The sequence below is a fragment of the Myotis daubentonii genome, chromosome X, assembly GCF_963259705.1.
Source record: "Myotis daubentonii chromosome X, mMyoDau2.1, whole genome shotgun sequence".
In the NCBI taxonomy this organism is placed as follows: Eukaryota; Metazoa; Chordata; class Mammalia; order Chiroptera; family Vespertilionidae; genus Myotis; species Myotis daubentonii.
In genome coordinates this window covers 26,536,120-26,550,420 of record NC_081861.1, presented here as the reverse complement: position 1 = coordinate 26,550,420, position 14,301 = coordinate 26,536,120, and the positions used below count along the sequence as shown (strand labels likewise).

Here is a 14,301-nt window from a genome sequence, read left to right as displayed (position 1 = left end):
TATCAAAATTACAACTACAGAACAACCATCATTCATAACTGCCTGAAATGTAGCTGAATGGAAGCCCTACAACTATGAGTATAAAAAAGAACCCATATAAAGCTCTAGCCGGTTTGGCTCAGTGAATAGAGCGTCGGTCTTCAGACTCGAGGGTCCTGGGTTCGACTGTGGTCAAGGGCACATGCAGGGGTTGCAGGCTCGATCCCCAGTAGGGGGTGTGCAGGAGGCAGCTGATCAATGATTCTCTCTCATCATTGATGTTTCTATCTCTTTCTCCCTCTCCCTTCCTCTCTGAAATCAATAAAAATATATTTAAAAAATAAATAAAGTTTAAAAAATATAAAACCAAACAGTGAATATGCTTAACATGATCATTCTTTTTTTTAATTTTTTTAATTGCTTAAAGTATTACAAAGGGTATTATATATGTGTCCTTTTTTTTCCTCCCACCCTTGCATGATCATTCTTCCACCCCATCTGGGAAGGCAGACTGCCAGGGCCTTCAACTGGAACCTCATAATTAGATACTTTCAATTGTTTTGAGAATCCTGTGAACCATAAGTTTATTGTATTAACTCAAAAGTTCCCCCTGCTTTCAGGAAGACTTAGACCTATTACATGACAAATTGCAAGTTAATGCTTCCACTATTTCTGGGAACAAAACATTATCAGATACATAATGCAGAAAATGCACCTCTACTTCCACATACAGCCTTACGAACAATTAAACATGTAGGGCAAGTATTTACCTTTCATATGGAGAGAGAGGAAAAGTAATCAAAATTACTGTTGTGATTGACTCCTCTTTCCTATGTTCTGGAAAATCACCTAATTTGAAAGTGAGGCAGATTTGATTGCATATTGATTTATAAGCCCACCTATTATTTGACTGTAGAGATATTTTAATTATCCCAGCCGTACATGAGGTAGTAGTTTTTTCCCCCCCAGCACTGTGCATTTAAGGGGTGAGCATGCAGAGTAACGTGGTTTTATTTTATTTTCTGCCTGTTAGAGAAGGTTATAATTTTTTGTCCTACAGATCATCTACCAGGATTTTACCAAAATTAACCACAATTCTGTATTCCTTTCCCTTCTACTTACACAATCCAAGACCTTGTAAATGTAAATGCATTTTCTAAAGCCCCTTTGTCATTCTGCTGGTTCCCTGAATAATGGGTTAAAAAAAAAACAACTTTGACAGATACTAACAAATGTATGGGATTCATGGTTTGTAACAATTAGGTGTGATTTCAAGCAGATTTTTTTGGAAAGGAAGAAACCTTCTCTGAAAAGCCTCCTAGCTAGCTTCTCTTTAAATCACCTTTGAAAAGTCAGATCAAGGTCCACTTCCTAAGGGACATGGAACTGACTGGATTGGAAGAGTCAGCATCTGGGATTGCATGATCACCAGAGGGGTCTCCATCTCCAGATCAACACCTTTACTCTTTAATATCTTTAATAATGCAAGACCCTACACCAGCCACAGAATGAGAGAAGGCATAACTGCTGAACAAAACACGGACCCTATGTAATGAACCAGGAAAGAAGAGGCACCATATTCATTCACATTTCATTTATTTTTAATAATATGTGATGTTTATTGGGGGGGGGGAAAGACTTTTGTCTAGGTAGTGTAGAAGAGCTGGGCAGAGTGCAGGGTCACTGTGTTGAACAAAAGGCACACATCAGAGAGACAGCTGCAAATTCAGAAGAGAACTGGGTGCTGAGCAAAACTAACAGGCCACAGGAGAAAACGAGTGACTCCATTTGGCTGCGGGGCACCCTGGGGCCTGGCAGCCATCTGGCAGGAATAGAAGGTGTCTGGGGGAGTAGGGAGGTAATGCCCCCCCCCGCCCCCCCCCGCTGAAGGTGAAAGGCTGGCCGGCCCCTCCAAGGGGTTGGCGAGCTGTTGGAATCACTGTCCAGGGGCTGTGGCCAGCTCAGATACCTCCTGGGTGAGACGAGATCGCTGGAGGCTGCAGCCTGTCGGTGGGAGGTGGTGGATGGTGATGGCAGCCACAGCGCTGGTCCCTGGGCACATCCACGCAGGCCTGCTAGCCTGGCAGGGAGAGGTTGGCAACGGCTGGTCTGTGGGGGTCTGTCCAGTGTGTAACGGGAGCCCAGCTCGCAGCTGGAGCCCAGGACAGAGTCCAAGTCCGCGCGGGAGGGGCCGGGCTGGCGGGAGAGGGCGGCGGCGCGCTCCGGAGCCAGGCCCAGCTGCAGCAGGAACCTGGGGCGCTATTCCTGGAACAAAGGCAAGCACTACGCGGGAGGGAACAGGAGCGCGGGGGAGATCACCGCCACTGGAACACGGGGACGGGGAGGCGCGGTGGGAGGACGCCTGTGGCGGTCTGGGCGGCAGCCACCGGCGCGGGGACCCTCCCCCGAGAGCACCTGTCCCCAGGCCCGAGGGTCTCCTGGCCTAGAAGTCCTCGTCCTCCACCCATCCAAAGACCCGCTTCATCTCGGCCAGGAAGCCCCGGTAATCATTGAGCAGGGGGCTCTCCTTCCTGATGTAGGGGATCACCCACTGCAGGGCAGGCCCCGTGAGGCGGGTGATGAGGAACGTCACCTTCAGGGCATCGCTGGAGAACAGGGTGTCGTCCACCAACATGTAGGCGCCCGTCTGCACGATAAACTCCGGGAGCCGGTCGGTGTCGCCGTCAAACGTCTCGGGGAAGGGAATCGGGTTCCTCCACCGACGCCTCCGGTGCCTGAGGGGTAAGGCCAAGAGGGCCTTAATCAGCTGCACTCGGCCCTCCATCTCACCCGGCTCGCTGGTCTGCGCTGGGCGGGGCTGAGCGGAGGTGGGCAGGGAGCGAGGCAGGAAGTGCCACTGTGCAGAGGCGGGCCCAGGCCCGCGGTGGGCGGGGCCAAGGCTGGCGTCTGGCACGTGCGTGGGTTCTGCCTATCAGGGGTTTGTCGCTAGAGCACAGGCACTCACGGGGCGGGGTTAGGATCCGGGGCCCGGGGCCAGGGTGGGCGGGGCCACGTGTGCAGGAGGCAACCAATCGGAAACAAATTGATATTTTTCTCTTTCCCTCTCCCACTCTCTCTAAAAATCAATGGGGAAAAAAATCTTCGGGTGAGGATTAAAAAAATAAAAGCCTTGAAAAACAAACAAACCACCTGTTCAACCTTTCATTGGGCAAAGATTTTAACCTATAACAGCAAAAGCATAATTCATAAAAGGAAAATTAATTAAATTAATTAAGTTGGACTTCAACAAATTACACAGCTTGTGCTCTTCAAAAAACACTGTTTAAAGACCGAAAATAGGGCAGGTAACGTCGAGACGGAGGCGTCTGGAGCGCGGTGGGCCGCGGGGTGGGGACCTGCTCTAGGGGCATGAGCCGAGGGGAAGACGCCGAAGCCAGGAGTATTTAATAGAGATTGATGGAAGCAGAAACCAAAACTCTTCCCCTGGAGAACACATCCATCCTGTCAGAGGGTTCCCTACAGAAAGGGCACCGGTTATGGATTGGCAACCTGGACCCCAAAATCACAGAATACCACATCCTGAAGCTCCTCCAGAAGTTTGGCACGGTAACCTTTTCCACAAGTCACGTGCTTTGGAGGGACAGCCCAGAGGGTACTGTTTCGTTAACTTTGAAACCGAGCAGGAAGCAGAACAAGCCATCCAGTGTCTCAATGGCAAGCTGGCTCTGTCTAAGAAGCTGGTGGTGCGATGGGCCCATGCTCAAGTCAAGAGGTATGGTCATAACAAGAATGATGAGATCCTTCCAATCAGCCTTGAGCCATCCTCTAGCACTGAGCCCACTCAATCTAACCTAAGCATCACTGCAAAGATAAAAGCCATTGAAGCAAAGCTGAAAATGATGGCAGAAAATCCCGATGCAGAGTACCCAGCAGCACCTGTTTATTCCTACTTTAAGCCACCAGATAAAAAAAGGACTACTCCTTATTCTAGAACAGCATGGAAATCTCGAAGATGATGGTTATGAATCACTGTAGCAGCAAAAGCAAACTGGTCTCCACACCTGAAACCCTCTGCCTTTGTACTTTGTAGATGTGACTGGTACTCCCCAGCAGAGCATAATCCCATGTTAGAGTTTGGTAAAATGACATTTTTGGCTGTTCCTATGGATGTTTCTACCCTGAAGTATGTGTGGAATTGAGCATCATCCAGAATAAATAGGATTCTTTCCAAAATTGTGATTTGAACACTGGGATGCTCTAGTTGGCTGGTTTGTTTGGATTTGTAACTCCAGAAACACTATATAGTGTGCCAGAGAGAAAGGCAAACAAAATATGTTATTATTTAAATCAGGAAACTAAATTTATTATCGTCTGTCTTAAAAAAAAAAAAGAGGGCATTTTTCTGGGCTCAAGTGTCTTTACAACATAAAAGAGACAGGGAGGGAAGTGGGAGATTTTGAATCATGTTGAGAATTGTTGTTCTAGAATTTACTATGGAAATCCCTCCAAGTGGACTGAAAAGGAAAAGTTCTTGGCAAAAGGGAGCTGGTTCTTTGAGCAAATGTTGTGGTAATCTGCTTAACAATTATGCTTTTTGTTTCAAAATCCCAATTAGCAAAATATGCCATATATCTTAAAATTGTTTGCATCAACAAAACTATAGAATCAAATTTAGCATACTGTACCACAACAGAAGTTCTCTTTGGAAATCCAGCTTTTATTCTATAGTGATCATCATTTTTTTAATCTAAATAATCCTGCCTTCTATAATACAAATCTGGTTATTAACATGGGGCTTTTAAAATGCACTTATTGCATGAGATTATTTTTATGGCATGAGAATGTTCTATTTGGAATTGTATCATGATCAATCAAAATAGAAAACAAAATTTATTTGAAAACCTGAATGTTTCTATATTGATCTCTATCAAACATTACTTATTAGTAATTGCCTAGGGGTCTAGTAGAAGAAATTGGATTGCCTGTGTGGGGTGAGGTCGGGACAAGCAGTGGACACAGTGGAGCAGGCACTACTCTGGCACCAAGATGGTAATGGCCTCATGTTTTATGTGCTTTTTAAAGGTTTGAAGACTGCATGACTTATAACAATAGGGAGAGAAAAATAAATCGTGTTTATTTGGTAGTGTGGTTAGGTAGTGTGTTTTTCTCAGTGGTGTGGTTATCCTGGTGCCAGGTGGACAGACTGTGTCATTGGGCAGCACCGTTGTCTCTTCACCAGATAAATCATTATTTCACCTTAGGGTGCCATTCTTAGTGATTACAGACTTTTTACCATTGTCATTCATAGCGAGAGGAAACTTTCACTATAGGAACTTAAGTCTTCCTATGAGCATAAGTGAATTTAAGACACTTAAACCAAAACGTCAGCATAGTGGGGTTTCAGAATTCACAGAGCTGGTTCAGGGAAGTTCTTACCACCTTTCCCAAGGTAAATCTTTCTAGATATCTTTAGGTATTAAATACTTTCTGCATTCATTAGCTCTGTCTATGATGCACGTAACTCTCCTTCCATTTGGGGGATAGTTTACAGAGGTGGGAGAATCATCTCCCAGTTTTCTGGTGACTTCTTAGAGTATAGAATTCACTATTTTATCCTTAAGTCCTCAAAGGGTTGTGGTGATGTAGAACTCACTTAATGCAAAATAGTCTTCTATTTTTAATAGGAACTTAGAAAATACTTAACTTTGAATTATCTAGAGCTGTTTCCTTTAGAAACCAGAATTATTTATTTGTATTTAAAGCAATGTTTATTATTTGTACCAATTCTTAGTCCTCTGAATAAATGGAAGACAGTGGGGGAAAAAAGACTGAAAATAAATGGGACAGCCTGGGGGGAAATATTTTTAAATCAAATATCTGACTAAGACTTAAATATAGGATATATTTATATCTATATCTGTATCTATATCTATATCTATATCTATATCTATATCTATAGATAAGTATGTATCTCAAAACTCAGCAATTAAAAGTAAACAGATCAATTAAAACTGTGTAAATATTTGGACACACACTTCCCAAAAGAAGATATATGAGTGGCAAATAAGGAAACAAAAAGATGCTCAACATCATTAATAATTAGGAAATTGGAAACTAAAAGTATTTGAAAGGCTAAAATAAAAACAAAACAAAGAAAATAAAATAAAAAACAGAACAGAACAAAACCTAACAATACTAAAGGCCCCTAAGTTTGAAGAGCAAATGAATAATACATTACTCATGGAGATACAGAATAGTAGAAAACTAGTGGAAAATATTTTTACCATCTTTATGTGACTCTGTAGACTATAATTCTTCCTCCCCTTAGATAACCACCATTCTGAATTCTACAAATATTTAGTTTTTCCTATTATTGACATTGAAATAAAATGAAATCTTTAAAGTATATACTATTTTGTTACCTATTTTTGTGAATGTATTATATGTGGCACTCATCCATATTTCACAGAGTACTAGTAGTCACTTTAAAAGATTCTAGCATTCCATTGAATCAGTAAGGCACAAATTATTTTTTCATTTGCCTAATCTAGCAGCAGTACTGAAAAGATAACACACTGCAACTAAATGAAGTTTACTCCAGGAAAGCAAAATTATTTTATCAATTAAAAATCAAACATGTGACATGCCATACATACTAACAAGAAAGGAGAGTGTGGGAGAGAGAATAATGGTCCATCAAAGCTGCCTGTGTCTTAATCCCCCGAATTTGAGAATACTTTGCTACAAGGAATTAAAGGCGGGGATGACACTATATGGTTTCTAATCAATTGACCTTAAAATAAATAGATTGTCCTGGATTATCTCATCACATAAACGGATAAAAGTGGAAGAAAGAGAAGAGTGGGTTAGAGAAATGCCATGTGAGAAAGACTCAAACCACCACTGTTGACTTTGAAGATGGAGGAAGGGACCAGGAGCCAAGAAATATGGTGGCTTCAGGAGCTGGGAATGGCCCCCAGACAGCAAGACAATGGGACTTGGATCCTGCAACCACAAAGAACTGAATTCTGCCAACAGCCAAATTAACAGGAAAAGGATCATCCCATAGACCAGCCGTGGGCAAACTATGGCCCGCGGGCCGGATCCAGCCCGTTTGAAATGAATAAAACTAAAAAAAAAAAAAAAAAAAAAAACCATACCCTTTTATGTAATGATGTTTACTTTGAATTTATATTAGTTCACACAAACACTCCATCCATGCTTTTGTTCCGGCTCTCCGGTCCAGTTTAAGAACCCATTGTGGCCCTCCAGTCAAAAAGTTTGCCCACCCCTGCCATAGACTCTCCAGAAAGGAATGTAGCCTTCCAGTACCATGATTCTGGTCTGGGAAGACCTGTACCAAATTTCTGGCCTACAGAACTGTGAGATGATAAATTTATGTTGTAAATTTGTGATAATTTGTTAAGACAGTAAGAGAAACCTATTACAAAGAGAAAAATCCCTTCTAGGACAGATATATGACTGTCCACCTGGCGTCAAATACATGCGTGCTTGTGAAACAAAACCAAACGCACCCTCTAATGAGGGCGGCACACTGTGCTGGAAATACAGAAAAGAATCTGCTGAAGGAAATGCAGGGGAGGGCAGCACCCCCAAGGGCCTTCTCTGCCTCCATCTTTGCCACTTTGGATGGACAGGAGAGTCTGGGGCTTGGGGTGGATGCCGGCCCAGCTTGGGGGACACTAGGACTCTAGGACTTGGGGACGCCCTTATGCTCTCAGGAGTTGGAGCCACCTCCCCACTGGCTCCCCACCCACCCATCACCAACCTGACCAAGGGTGGGGGAGCCCTTCAGGGGAGGGTCACTGTATGGGGAAATGAAGGGACTCAAAGAGTAACTAACAGGGCCTGGCTGCCTCAGGAACTGTCACTCCATGGAGTCTGCCCTCCCGCAGAAGAAGACCACAGCCGTGGTCAGAAGCTTGACCATGGCCTGGCCACTCACCACAGAAGAAAAAGCACAAGGCTGCCTCCTGACTCACTGTGGTGACAGAGGCCTCTCAGGGTCCCCACCTCTTACTTCACTTGGTTACTCAGCCTCTAGGTCTCCCCACCCTTCTGCCCTGCTGGGACCTGCTGCCATCACAGGAGCTAGCCCACCAGGGCTGCAGACTCCCTACCCCTTGGTACCTCTCCTGCAGGGTCTGTGCACATCAAGGTCTGGCCAATGAGGGTGCAGCAGGAGGGTGGGATCCTGGGCCACTAATGGGTAGTGGCCAGGGCTGTCTTGGCTCCTCCCATCATTGGGAAAGGCACAAATATTGTGGCCAGTGGGCTGGGGTCTGGACCCTGTGTGTGCTTCAGGGGATAGAGGGACTCCTCTGTGAGGTCGCTGGTAGGATGGGAGGTGTGGCTCTTTGAGCAGGGCGGCAACCCTAGAAGAGGCTTTCGCTCCACACTACCAACACTAGGATTCCATTTTTCCTGCCACATGGACAGAATTCTCAAATGCAAAGTAGGGAGACCAGGCAAGGCCTGGTGCAAACACCCTATATACATGCCATGAAGGACTGAATGTGTCCCAGGAATGCAAAGTTGGTTTAAAATCTGAAAATCAATTGTTATACTCCATATTGATAGTACAAGGTGGGAGGTGGGGAAGATGAGCATTGCAATGGATGCCCCCGCTACCCAAGAAGGGCCTGATAAAATCCAATACACATCTGTGATAAAAAAAATTTGCAACACATTTGGAATAGAAGGGAATTTCCTCAACCCAATAGTGTCTCCATAACTCACAATGCACATAATACTTACTGGTGAAAGAATGAATGTTTTCCTTAATATTGGCAATAATAAAAGATGTCTACTTTTGCCTATTCATTTCAAAATGGTACTGGAAAGTCAAGCCAGTGGGACAAACGCCCCCACCCCCCATCACACCAAAATAAAACCACGCTGATTGGAAAGAAAGAACTAAAACTGTCTTTATTCACAGATGACTTGATCCTATATGGAGAAATTCCCAAGAAATGACAAACTTCTTTTGTGATGTATGCAGGGAAGGGTGGATACAGGCTCTCAGTGTCTGCTCATACTCAGTTATATCCCCTTGGAAAGCACCCTGTGTCCACCCCAATATCAGAAACATTGGTCAACAGAGACCCATCCGAGGTCACTTTACCAGGCCAACACTGCGGGAGGAGGAGAAGGCACTTTGTGTCCCCTATTGGGAAAGCAGGCCAATGTCAACAGCATAAGTGCCCTGTGTCTGTGTGGAGGAGCAAGTGTCCTGGGCTGGAGGGAGTTCCCCAAAGAGTAGGGGGCGGAGGAAGGGGAGAAAACCATTGTGCCCGCAGGAGTTCTACATTCATTGACCCATCTATTTAGTTTTAGGCATTAGCAAAAAGAAAGGTGAGGACATCCCAGAAACCAGAGGACGGAAAAGCAGGAAACAGTGTCTAACTTAACCCCCTTGGGAAGCCCAGCTGAGCAAACAAATCATAAACTGGAATTGCTAGGGCCAGCCTTTTAGAGGAGCATACATAAGCTCAGGGGACAGAAGTTATGTCTCCCAGAGGTAGCTGTGACAGTGGAGCAAGTGGGCCTCCGCTCAGTGCGGAGCGGGCAGGGTCACTGATGCAAGGATACACAATGACTCCCCAGGCCCCCCATCCCACTGCAGCACCATATACAGGAGAGAGCAGATTTTCTCTCTCTGGTGTGATGAGCCCCTCAGAGGCCCCAGCAGGACCCACACAGCTCCTGTAAGAGCAGAGCTAAGGAGGCCCCCGGAAACGAGAGTGACTGAAAGCAAAAAGGGGGAGCAAAGACAACAAGACAGGGGAGGAGTATTCATGACAAAACATGTGGCCCCAAAACTGTGATGGCAGCAGGGCAGCCAAGTGAATATTCAAGAACAGAGTAGAGGGGAGGTTTCGAACATCGACTCCAGAGAAGAGTATAAGGCACTGCTCCATATCGTCAAGCAGAGAACAGAGTGGACAGCAGTCCTCTCCAGTACAGAGAGAAGATCAGCAGCATGAAACAGAGGATTCCAGCCGTGTTTCTGTCCTTTGAGGGTACTGCTGTAGCAGAGATTAACAGGATGTGTAGAAAGCAGAGCATTATGCTTCACCTTTGATCTGATATTCAGTTGGAGACAGGGGCAAGTGTTCATCTCTGCATCGGGATTTTTCTCAGCACCACCGCCAGGCACACACCTTTCATGGGGCCAGTGGGAATAGACACAAAACTCTCCTGATGGCAATTTTCTGCGGTGGGTCAGGCCTTTTTGCTTTATATATATAATTGATTTCAGAGAGCAAGGGAGAGGGAGAGGTAGAAACATCAATGATGAGAGAGAACCATTGATCGGCTGCCTCCTGATCGCCCCACACTGGGGATCCAGCCCCCAACCCGGGCATGTGCCCTGTCTTGGAATTGAACCGTGACCTCCTGGTTCATAGGTTGATGCTCAACCACTGAGCATTGCAGGCCGGGCCTGACTTATATTTTTGACTCACCAGTGGGCCTCTTCCACAGTTGAACTTCTCCCCTGGCCTTACAACCCTTGCCCCACCCCTGTGATATTGGAAGCTCAAAAAGGTAGCCACACCCCCATCCCATTAGTTCCAGAACAACCATAGGTCTTGGTTCTTTTCCCACTGGCTGGATCAGACAGAGAGCAGGGATCTCTAGTGAACGGTTGGGTCATCTAGGACTGGTCTGCCACTCTCTCAGTGCCTGCCTAGTGGGAAATAGGAGTGACAGCACTCTTTAGGAAACGAACAAGAGAGCTTTTGTGTCCCCCCCACCCCCCACGGCAAGAAGGCTTGTTCACACTACCCTTGGGCTTGACTCTGAGTTCTGACCCTGGAGCCTTCTCCTTGGACATGGGATGTCCTGGGCTTCTGGACTCATCAGTGCTACCCCTACATAAACACCTGCTCCCCCTGGACCCAACCCTATACCGTCCCACATTCCCAGCAGTCCCAGCAGGCTTCCCCCAGCTCCTCCCAGGAAGAGCAGAATGGGCAAGTAGGACCAAGACATTGGAAAGAGAGCCCTGAGGGGACCACAGTCACTCCACTGGACATTCCAGCTATTACCTGGATGTGGAGCAGCGATTGAGTCCCTCCAGCAGGGCGATCAGAACCTCAGCAAACACTGGGCCTGGCCTCCACAGCCCAGAGTCCTGCTCAAGTACAGGTTTCACCAACCCAGACGCTGATGTTTCTCTGAGCAGAAGAGGGTGCTACTGGCCCAGCCCTGTCTCCACAGGCCCTACACCTCAAAGACGCCCTTGTTTTTGGTTGGCCATGATGCACCAGGCTTTTCCTGGCATCTGGGTGTTTGGCGCACAGCCTTAGGATCTCAGCCCTCGGGGCCTGCACCCCCAAACGATGCCTATGTGCTGCTCTCCCTGGCTGTCTCCTGGCTCCGCCCACCCTTAGAGCAGGATCAAGGTCCGTCTCCACAGACCTCACCCCAGTATCTGCACCCATCCATCCTTCTATGAGCAGCCCCCAGCCCCAAGAGAGCTGGCTGCATCTGCTGTCCCTCCCTCAGACTCATCCTCTGGTCTCAACCTGGCCTCTTCCACTGCCCAACCCCTCCTCCTGCCTCCTGCTCTGCTCCCCCATTTCCATAACCCTGAGCTCAGGGCTCACTCAACATCCCAGCATCTGGGCCCAGGAGCAGTCTGTTTCCTCCCCTCTAGTGTTTCCGGTGCCTCAAGGCCTCCTGCTTAGCATCCACATTTGTCCTGGGCCTGAGGCTGCCTGTGAGTCTGTGTACTGAACCCCACTCAGCTCCCTCTTCTCTGAGTCCTCTTCCCCAGCCCTCCATGGAGGCCCATTCTGGCCCCTTAGCTGCCCTTCCCACCCACCCAGTCAGGAACAGGATGCCAAGAGAGTGTCTACCCATAGAGGCCAGCACAACAGGTCCCTCTCTCTCTGGCCAGACAGCCCAGGGGGGCCCATGACTGAGCTGTTTCATCTCCCCAAACAGTAGGCCACTATGGCCCATAGCCTGCCCAAGGCAGTGAGACTACCAGTCAGGACTGCCCAGGGCTTGCTGCTTGCCCCCCGCCCGCCCCCCCCCCCCCACACACACACAGGCATAATGCACCAGATTGGCTGCCTGGCTGACAAGGGCAGATGCCCCTGACCACACACCAGTCACTGTTGCCATCTCCAGGCTCTGGCCCACCTAAGCCACCTGCACCTGGAACCATGCTGGACCTGGGGCCCTCTGCCACTTCTGCAGAGCAGTCCCCAAGGCCATGCCAGTCCAGCTTTTCCCTTGTCCTGCCACCAAGCCTTCCTCAGAAACCTCCCCCTGTGACCACAAAGACAACTCTCCCTGACTCTGGCCGCCACAGTGTCCAGCTACAACAACCGCTACTGCTCTTCCACCAACAACACTCCCTTCCACAGAAACCAGGAGTCTAGCCCATGAACCCCCCCTCCCCCCACTTCCCCACTTACTAATGCATGACACAGTCCCCGGGTGGCTCATTAAAGTTTAAACAGGCTCCATGCTCCCAGGAGAGGCCTGCAGGACACCCTACAAATGGGCTCACGGTGACAACCACAGGGCCTCAGTGGAGGCAAACACCCTTGGCTGTTCACTTGGTAACATGCATTTCCTGGACACCTCTCCAGGCCCGACCCATGGTGGGCCCTGGGCACAGAACCGCCCTCCCCGCAGTGGACCAGTTTGAGAATCCCACAGAGAATATATGAGTGCTCAGCAGTTTTGAGGATTGTAGGAGGGCTCAGCCAGGAGGAATGTACCCCCAAACCCAGGAAGTAACCTGGGGTGTGGGTTAACTCAGAACAACCAAACTGCCCAAACCAACAGAACCAGAAGTGGGCTTCACAGTTCCCAGAGATTGGAACCCAGAGCTTTTAAAAATTGCGTGATATTTTTTGTTTTGTTGTTTTGTTTTAAATAGCGGGGGGGGGGGGGGTGGCAAATGTGACAAGAATGCCAGTGGATGCACCTGACACAATGGGAAGGTAATCCCATTGAAATTCCAAAAGTGCACTCAGAGTAATTTTTCTGCAAGGCTTTTTCTAAAGCACTTTCCAGGTGAAGCCCATAGCCCAGCGGTTCTCAACCTGTGGGTCGCGACCCCTTTGGCGGTGGAAGGACCCTTTCACAGGGGTCGCCTAAGACCATCCTGCATATCAGATATTTACACTACGATTCATAACAGGAGCAACATTACAGTTATGAAGTAGCAACGAAAACAATTTTATGGTCGGGTCACAACATGAGGAGCTGTATCTAAAGGGCCAGAAGGTTGAGAACCACTGCCCTAGCCGATCTGAGCGCTTTGTGAAGCACATTTTATCCCAATGTGATGCAAAGCCATGATCCAGACGCTGTGTGGTGTTTCCATCCTCCACTTCCTACTTCCCTTTTGCCCCCAGGACTGCAGAGGACAGAGTGCCAGCCTGAGAGGTCCAGCTCCATGGCTCACCAGCTATGGGGACGTGGGCCTGTCACGGTGATCCTCTGCACCTGTTTCCCCCTGTGCCCACAGACACAGTGATGCAGGCCCCAGGGAAGTAACGTCACAGTTCGAGTCAATGTTTTGAGAAGAGTGTACTCATTTCTCTTTTCTGTTTCTAGTTTCTCATGTTCTATGACCTCAACATCACAGCAAGTTTCCATATACACGCCACCTGCGAGTTACTGCAGTTCAAACCTGTGCTGCTGGGCCAGCTTTTCCCCAATGACAAATTTAATAAAAAAAAATCAGACCGTATCACCCCGAGAATCAAATGAAATTGCTAAAGCGGAGGCTCTACAACCACACGCTGACTTCACCCCCCACACCCCTCTTCCTGTGCTCAAGAACCTTCCTTCTCATTCTTCTCTTCCCTTTACCAACACCTGCTGTGCCCTTAGCAACACCCACCTGGGCTTTCTGATGTAGTCCAAGGGAACAGCCAGTAGGTGGCGCCGCTCCACTGGCGCAGGCCAGACTGGGGCTGCGGGAAGGGTCATTTCACCTCTCTTAGTCAGCTTCCTGTAATTGACCAAAGCAGGAGAAGGAGAGATATAGGTCTTCCAAAGTTCTACGTGGTGCGAGCTCTTGAACAAATAAGAACCTCTGAACTGATATGTGTTTCTGTGCGTTACGGCAGTGGTTGGCAGATACAACCTGGGAGAAAGGCCCCTCCATAAGTCAGGGTCCTTTCAGAACACCAGTAATACTGGGACAGGGCCAGTCCCTCTTTAAACTTGGGAAAGTGCGGTTTCAGCGGGCTTGGGCGAGGGAAACAGCTGTGGTTGAACCCTGGCTCTCCAGGTCCCGAGCAGGGTGACTATGGCCAGGTCCCAGACTGTCTGAGCTTCACTGTCTTCACATGCACAGTGATTAGT

At 47.8% G+C, this 14,301-nt stretch overlaps 1 pseudogene; it reads left to right on the top strand.

The window, feature by feature from the left end:
* The first annotated feature begins 3,285 nt into the window (after positions 1–3,285).
* On the top strand, positions 3,286–4,185 carry LOC132223306 (probable RNA-binding protein 18; annotated as a pseudogene).
* The last annotated feature ends 10,116 nt before the right edge of the window (positions 4,186–14,301 follow it).